Below are 6,893 nucleotides of genomic sequence, written 5' to 3' on the forward strand. Positions count from 1 at the left end.
GCTGTTGGAACATGAGGCCAGGCTGTGACAGTTGTGGTTTCCAGTCTGGCACTCATCCGCATCTGGAGCAAGAGAACAGCTTATCAGAAGACTTCCATCTTCAACTCTCTTTTGCTGCATAACTATAGTAATCTCCAGCCATGTTTTATCTTCCTCTGTGTGGACATTGTCTTCCTTTTTTAGCATATTGTCTAAGTCATTGCAACTTGAGAGGGGTTTCTGGGCAGAATGACAATTTCTAATAAAGTGACACCAGATTGAAATACCAGATGCTTGCATTTCAAGAAGAGGACTGAGCTCAGCTTCAAGATCCTTTCTGGTTCCATAATACAGTGACACTCACTTCTCCTCAAAAGCACTATTTATTTTGGATAAGCAACTAGCTCCTTGGAACTATAATTGATCAGGAGGCTGTTGATTCCAGCGGAACTAGAAGGAGTATGAATTGGAAGATGTTTAGATCTTCATTATGGACACCAGACAGCTTATTGCCCGAATGATGAAGCACACATTTACACTAATCCTATTTTGAGAGATAAATATTTCTGATAATAAATTGAATGGAGCTTTACAAACTTTGTGAATGGATGCTCTGGTAATACTTACTTACTTATTCAAGATGTTGCATATCCAATCAAATGGAATATTTCCTACATTATGATAGATCAACTTCTCAACAAATATGGTAAAGCAAAGAGTTTTCTTGCCCACCTAGCAGCTTCTCACTGGGAAACAAATTGACAGCTAGGATTATTGTATAAGCACAGGAGATTCTGCATCTGTGGGAAATCCAGAGTAACACACAGAAAATATTGCAGGAACTCAGCAAGTCAGGTAGCATCTAAGTCAAGGAATAAAGCATCAATATCTTGGGCTGAGACCTTTCATCAGGACTTATGATGAGTGGTTAGAGCCTGAAATGTTGATTTTTTTTTCCTCTGCATAAATGCTGCATGACTTGTTGAGTTCCTTCAGCATTTTGTGCGGATTATTGTACTGAGGTTTTATGAAATCATGCAGTCTACAGCTCTACAACCAGGCTGGGCACCATATGTGTAGATTACTCAGATTCACGATAGTTTCCTCACACACAATCTCTAAAATTCACCAGGATCTGATCAGTGATGGAGAGGAATGTGCCAACAATAAGACAAGAAACATATCTCACATTTACACAGATCCTATTTTTTTCCCACCCCAGTGACCATTCTCTTCTATCAGACTGTGCCATTCACCTACATTCTAGTGGCAATTTACAATAAGTATTAACCTACTCGAGGAAAGTTAATGATGAGAGGAATTGATCATGTGGATAGTCAGAAGCATTTTCCCAGGGCTGGAACAGCTAGCACGAGAGGGCACAGTTTTAAGGTGCTTGGAAGTAGGTACATAGGAGATGTCAGGGGTACTTTTTTTATATAGAGAGTGGTGAGGGCGTGGAATGGACTTCCGGCGACAATAGTGGAGGCGGATATGATAGGGCCTTTTAAGAGTTTCCTGGATAGGTACATGGAGCCTAGAAAAATAGAGGGCTATGGGTAATCCTAGGTAATTTCTAAGGTAAGGACATGTTCGGCCCAGCTTGTAGGCCGAAGGGCCTGTATTGTGCTGTAGGTTTTCTATGTTACTAAGGAAGGCCTGGCAATCTAGTTTCGTATCTGGCCACAAAAACCCTATGGACAACTACACTATCCATAGGGTCGCCATGAATTCACGACAACTCGACAGTACTCAACAACAACGACGTTAACCTACAGACCCATATATACTTGTGAGGTGGGAGGAAATCAGAGCACCCGTTCAACCACGGGGAGAGCACACCAACTGGCCACGAGCTTCATTGGATCAGAATTGAACCGGCCTCATTGAAGCAGTGAGGCAGCAGCTCTACTAGCTACGTCACTATGCTGCTTTTAATTTCATTGTTTCCATTGGCAACGCAGAATATAGAAACTTAATCAATTACAATGTGACATTATAGGATTCTCAACGCTTCCATTTCAGATTTGTGGATGCATATAATTCTACTGTAACAGCAAATGCAAGGGGCATAATTTTAAAATGATTGGAGAAAAGTACAGGGGGAATTTTGGAGTTAAGATTTTTACACAGAGATTGGTGGTTGTGTGGAACACCCTGCTGTAGCTGGTAGTGGAGAAGGACACATTAGGGCCATTTAAGAGACACATGATTAAAAAATGGAGGGCTATATAGGAGGGAAGGGTTAGATTGATCTTAGAGTAAGTTAAAAGCTGGCACAACATCATGGGCCAAAGATCCACTGCTGTGCTGTAGTGTTCTATGTTCTATTTCTTTATTCAACAATAGATTTCATTTTTAATGAACAAGTCATTTCAAACTAGTAAGGACCTAATCAATGGATTGAAAATGCATTCCCATGCCTGACAAAAATGTACCCAGACTTTAAATCATAGTACTTAAAACACCACAGCACAGTACAGGATCTTCGACCCAGCATGTTGTGATGACCATTTAACCTACTCTAAGATCAACCTACTCCTCTCCTCCCCCTAGCCCTCCATTCTTCTGTAATCCATCTGACTATCTAACAGTCACTTAAATCACACTAATATATTAGCCTCTTCCACCATCCCTGGCATCGTGCTCTATACACCTACCACTCCCTATGCCTCTATACACCCTACCACTCCTATTTACCTCTGCCAATCCACCCCTCCCCCACAAAGTTTCCTCCAGTCACCATAATATTATGTCCATCATGGTAACCATTTCCACCATGGAGAAATTTTTTGGCTGTCCACTTAATCTATGCCTCTTATCTTCTTGTACAGCTCTATCAAGTCTCCTCTCATCCACCTTAATCCCAAAGAGAAAAGTTCTAGCTCACTTAGCCAATCCTCATGTCACACTGTCCAATACTGGTAGCATCCTGGTAAAGGTCCTCTGCACCCTCTCTAAAGCTCCCACATCCTTCCAATAGTGAAGCCACCATAAATGAACACAACATTCCAAGTGTGAGCTAACCAGCATTTTATAGAGCTACTACATTACCTCACGGACTTTGAACTCAATTCCCCCAATAGAGGAAGGCCTACCCACCATGCACCATCTTAACACTCTATCAATTTGCATAGCAACTTTAAGGACTTTAAGGGAACTATGGACGTGAACCATCAAGATCCCTCTGTTCCTCCGCACTGCTAAGATATTTGACTGCACTTATTACTCAGTCACTCCAGTGGGTGGAGAGTCACTTTATTTCAAGATGTTTAAATATCACAAATGAAAAATGCCAAAATTGTACTCTCATTCCATTCTGCCCTTGTTTAATTTAGAATAGCAGATGATTCATTCTTATTCTCATTAATCACTCTAGTTCCAAGTAAACGCACCCCTTGGAGCACGGTGCAAACAAAATTACAAGTCCTTCTTAAATTAGTAGCAATCTTAAGGGAGCACACACATTATCAGCTGAAATAGATGTACAATAGTTAGAAATAACGATACTATCATTTTGCTTCTCAAATTCTCAACCTTCTTTATCTCAGTTCTGGGAAGATTCAGTGCCAGTAACCTGTACAAGACCTTCCATCCCCAGTGTAGCCAGTCCCACACACACACTGGAAAGAGCCAGGGCTGTTGGTACAGGAACCCCAGTGTAGCCAGTCCCACACACACACTGGAAAGAGCCGGGGCTGTTAGAACAGGAACCCCAGTGTAGCCAGTCCCACACACACACACACACACACACACACTGGAAAGAGCCGGGGCTGTTGGAACAGGAACCCCAGTGTAGCCAGCTCAACACACACTCTGAAAAACCTATGTACCGTATAGCCTACAGTATAATAAGGTATAATAATATAATTTGCGACGAGGTTAATGAACCTACATCGTATCGGAAAGCCATTTTTTAAATTGATAACAACACTCTTAAGAAGAGCGCAAGGAATGACCCAAGGAGCGGAAAAAGGAAGCAGAATGAGGCTGCAAGTCTGAAAGGAAGCAGGAGAACAGCCAGGGTCGGGAACGTCGGGAGACCAAGAGACACAGTCAGAGCTACAGCACATCCAGGCGAGACCACAGCTGGTGCTGACCCCCAGGGGATGAGGGTCTGCCTGCCCCAGAAGGGAGATAAAAAGGAGTGACACACACACATCTAGACAGGGTGCACTCATAGTGCTAGCAACAAGGATACATGAGTCAAAAAGAAAATACGGGGAAAACGGGGCTAAATTAACATAACAAAGATGGTGGTGATTGGAACCATTACAGCATTTGATAGTGGCATTGAAGACTAGGCAACTTACATTGAGAGAGTGAAGTTATATTGTGAGGCTAACGGTGTTTATGATGGAAAGAAAGCCAGCGTTTTACTCCGTATTATGGGAGCAAAAACATACGGTCTGCTACGGAGCTTGTTAACCCCTGAAAAACCAACCGACAAAACGTTCAAGCAAATAGTAGACACTCTCCAACAACATTTAAATCCCAAACCACTGGTCATTTTTGAAAGATTTAAATTTCACAAACGGAATCAGAGCAAAAATGAAAGCATTTCTGAATACTGTGCTGAATTGCGCAAATTATCAGAACATTGTCAATTTGGAGCTGGTCTATCGGACGCATTGAGGGACAGGTTAGTGTGTGGCATGCACTATGAAACCACACAGAAGAAGCTCCTGGGTGAAAAAAAACTTACATTAGAGAAAGCACTGAACATTGCAATATCAACAAAAACAGCAGCATGGGGTGCTTCAGAGATACAACAAAAATCTCTGGAATATGCTACGAATAAAATGTCACTGAACAGAAATGAAGGCAAGAAATGTTACTGTTGTGGGAACATGTCACATGACCCTGATGACTGTTGGTTTAAAGACAAAGAATGCAGAAACTATGGCAAACAGGGCCACTCTGGCAGAGTGTGCAAAGCTAGTAAACAGCAGAAAAAGGACAAAATACAGAGAAACAAGAAACCCCAGAAAGGAAAACAGAACAATGTACACAAAATGGAAGAAAGCAGTTCTGATGAAAGCACCTCAGATGAAAGTGAGTTGTCTTGCCTGCAACTTCACAGTGTGAAAGAGACACATGATCGAAGAGTAATAAGGATCATTCCACAAGTGGCAGGTGTGAGACTGAAAATGGAGTTGGACACAGGCTCAGCTTTAACAGTGAACTCTGTACACAACTATAAACAACTGTTTTCTCACATACCTCTGTAACGAACTAAACTACTGCTAAAGACTTACACAGGACAGAAAGTGCATCCCAAAGGTAAAGTTAAAGTGACAGTGACCTACGGAGACAAAACACAGCAGCTGAACCTCTAGGTACTGAAAAAATGGAGGACCACCGTTGCTGGGACATGAATGGCTCAGGAAAATCCAGTTGGATTGGCACACCATCAAGGCACTGGATGCATCAACAAAGGAGGGCAGCTCAGCGGGGAGTATGTCTGCAGCTCTCCTCTCACCCATTGTCGACTATTACAATGATGAGGAGGAGCTAGACAGCGTTGTTGATGAGGACGAATGCAGTATCCGTGGCCACAACTTGGATGAAGATACAAAGGATGCAAGTGAGACAGATATTGCCAATAAGCAGAATGATGAAGAATACCTGGAAGTAAAAGAGCAGATGTACCAGGAGAAATTGACATCTCTCAAAAGACAGCTACAGCAGTTACAGGAAGGTACTTTGCAGGAATATCAGAAAAGGATGAAGAAACTAAATCAACAATACAAGGAAAAAATACGAAATGCAGAGCTTTTTCTGCAACTGGAGACAGAACAAGTGGAAAGGAATTATATTAAAGAGAAGAAAGCGGCAGTGAAGGAATTTGAAGATAAAAAGATTGAGTTAGAAGAAAACAAAAAGATGATTGAGAGTGAGAGGCTAACAATGGAACTCACAGGAGATTCTATGGAGGTAAAGCCAATAATGACTAGGAAACTAAGGAGGAGACCTCATAACCCTGTTCCAATTACAGACAAAAGATGAAAACCTACACCTGCGCAGTTAAATTACTTGTTAACAGATGAACAGATAATGGAAGATCTACAAATTCTCAATACGTTTAAATCTCCAAAAAGACCAGCATCTTCATCTTCTCCTGAGCATCTTCCCAGCACTACTGCTGAATCACCAGCACAAAGATATGAAGCACGAATAGAAGATGGAAAGTTATATTACAATAAGAGATGGTATTATAAAGGTCAGGCTATCTATTTGGAATCTAAGGAGAATGCGAAAATTGGCTGTGTAATTAGCTCAGTTGGAACAAATGAGATATGGGTAAGGAAGACAAGTGATAGCACAAAGATGCATATATCTCTAGGGGACAACTGCACAGAGAAGTCTTCATTATATGGAGGCAATCTGCTGCCTAGAACTCTTAGCAAGTTGGAGGCGCACATCTTTTTAACTCCCTATGCTCAGAGGTCAACTTTTCATGACTTTTATATGGAAATCTGTATTAAAGCAAATAAGTTTTTGACAGATGTTATCTGGAGAGGCAGAGAAGACCCCCCCCCCCCCCGAGAGACTTGAGTTATAAATGGGTCATAGACCAAATGAAAAAAAAGGCTTGTTATAATTTGATATTATTAAGTTACTAAGTAAACAAATGGAAGGCGTTTGTATGTTAAAGGTAAACGTGTTTAGCATAGTTCCCTAGTAAAAAAAAAGTTGATACACTATTAACAGAACATAGAACAGTACAGCACAATACAGGCCCTTAGGCCCACAATGTTGTGCCGACCCTCAAACCCTGCCTCCCATATGAGCCCCCACCTTAAATTCCTCCATATACCTGTCTAGTAGTCTCTTAAACTTCACGAGTGTATCTGCCTCCACCACTGACTCAGGCAGTGCATTCCACGCACCAACCACTCTTTGAGTAAAAA

At 41.6% G+C, this 6,893-nt stretch overlaps 1 pseudogene; it reads left to right on the top strand.

Annotated features, from left to right (window-relative positions):
• Positions 1-5,439: 5,439 nt before the first annotated feature.
• Positions 5,440-6,377, top strand: LOC134352372 (sin3 histone deacetylase corepressor complex component SDS3-like; annotated as a pseudogene).
• Positions 6,378-6,893: the final 516 nt, after the last annotated feature.

This window comes from Mobula hypostoma, chromosome 9, assembly GCF_963921235.1.
Source record: "Mobula hypostoma chromosome 9, sMobHyp1.1, whole genome shotgun sequence".
Classification (NCBI taxonomy): domain Eukaryota; kingdom Metazoa; phylum Chordata; class Chondrichthyes; order Myliobatiformes; family Myliobatidae; genus Mobula; species Mobula hypostoma.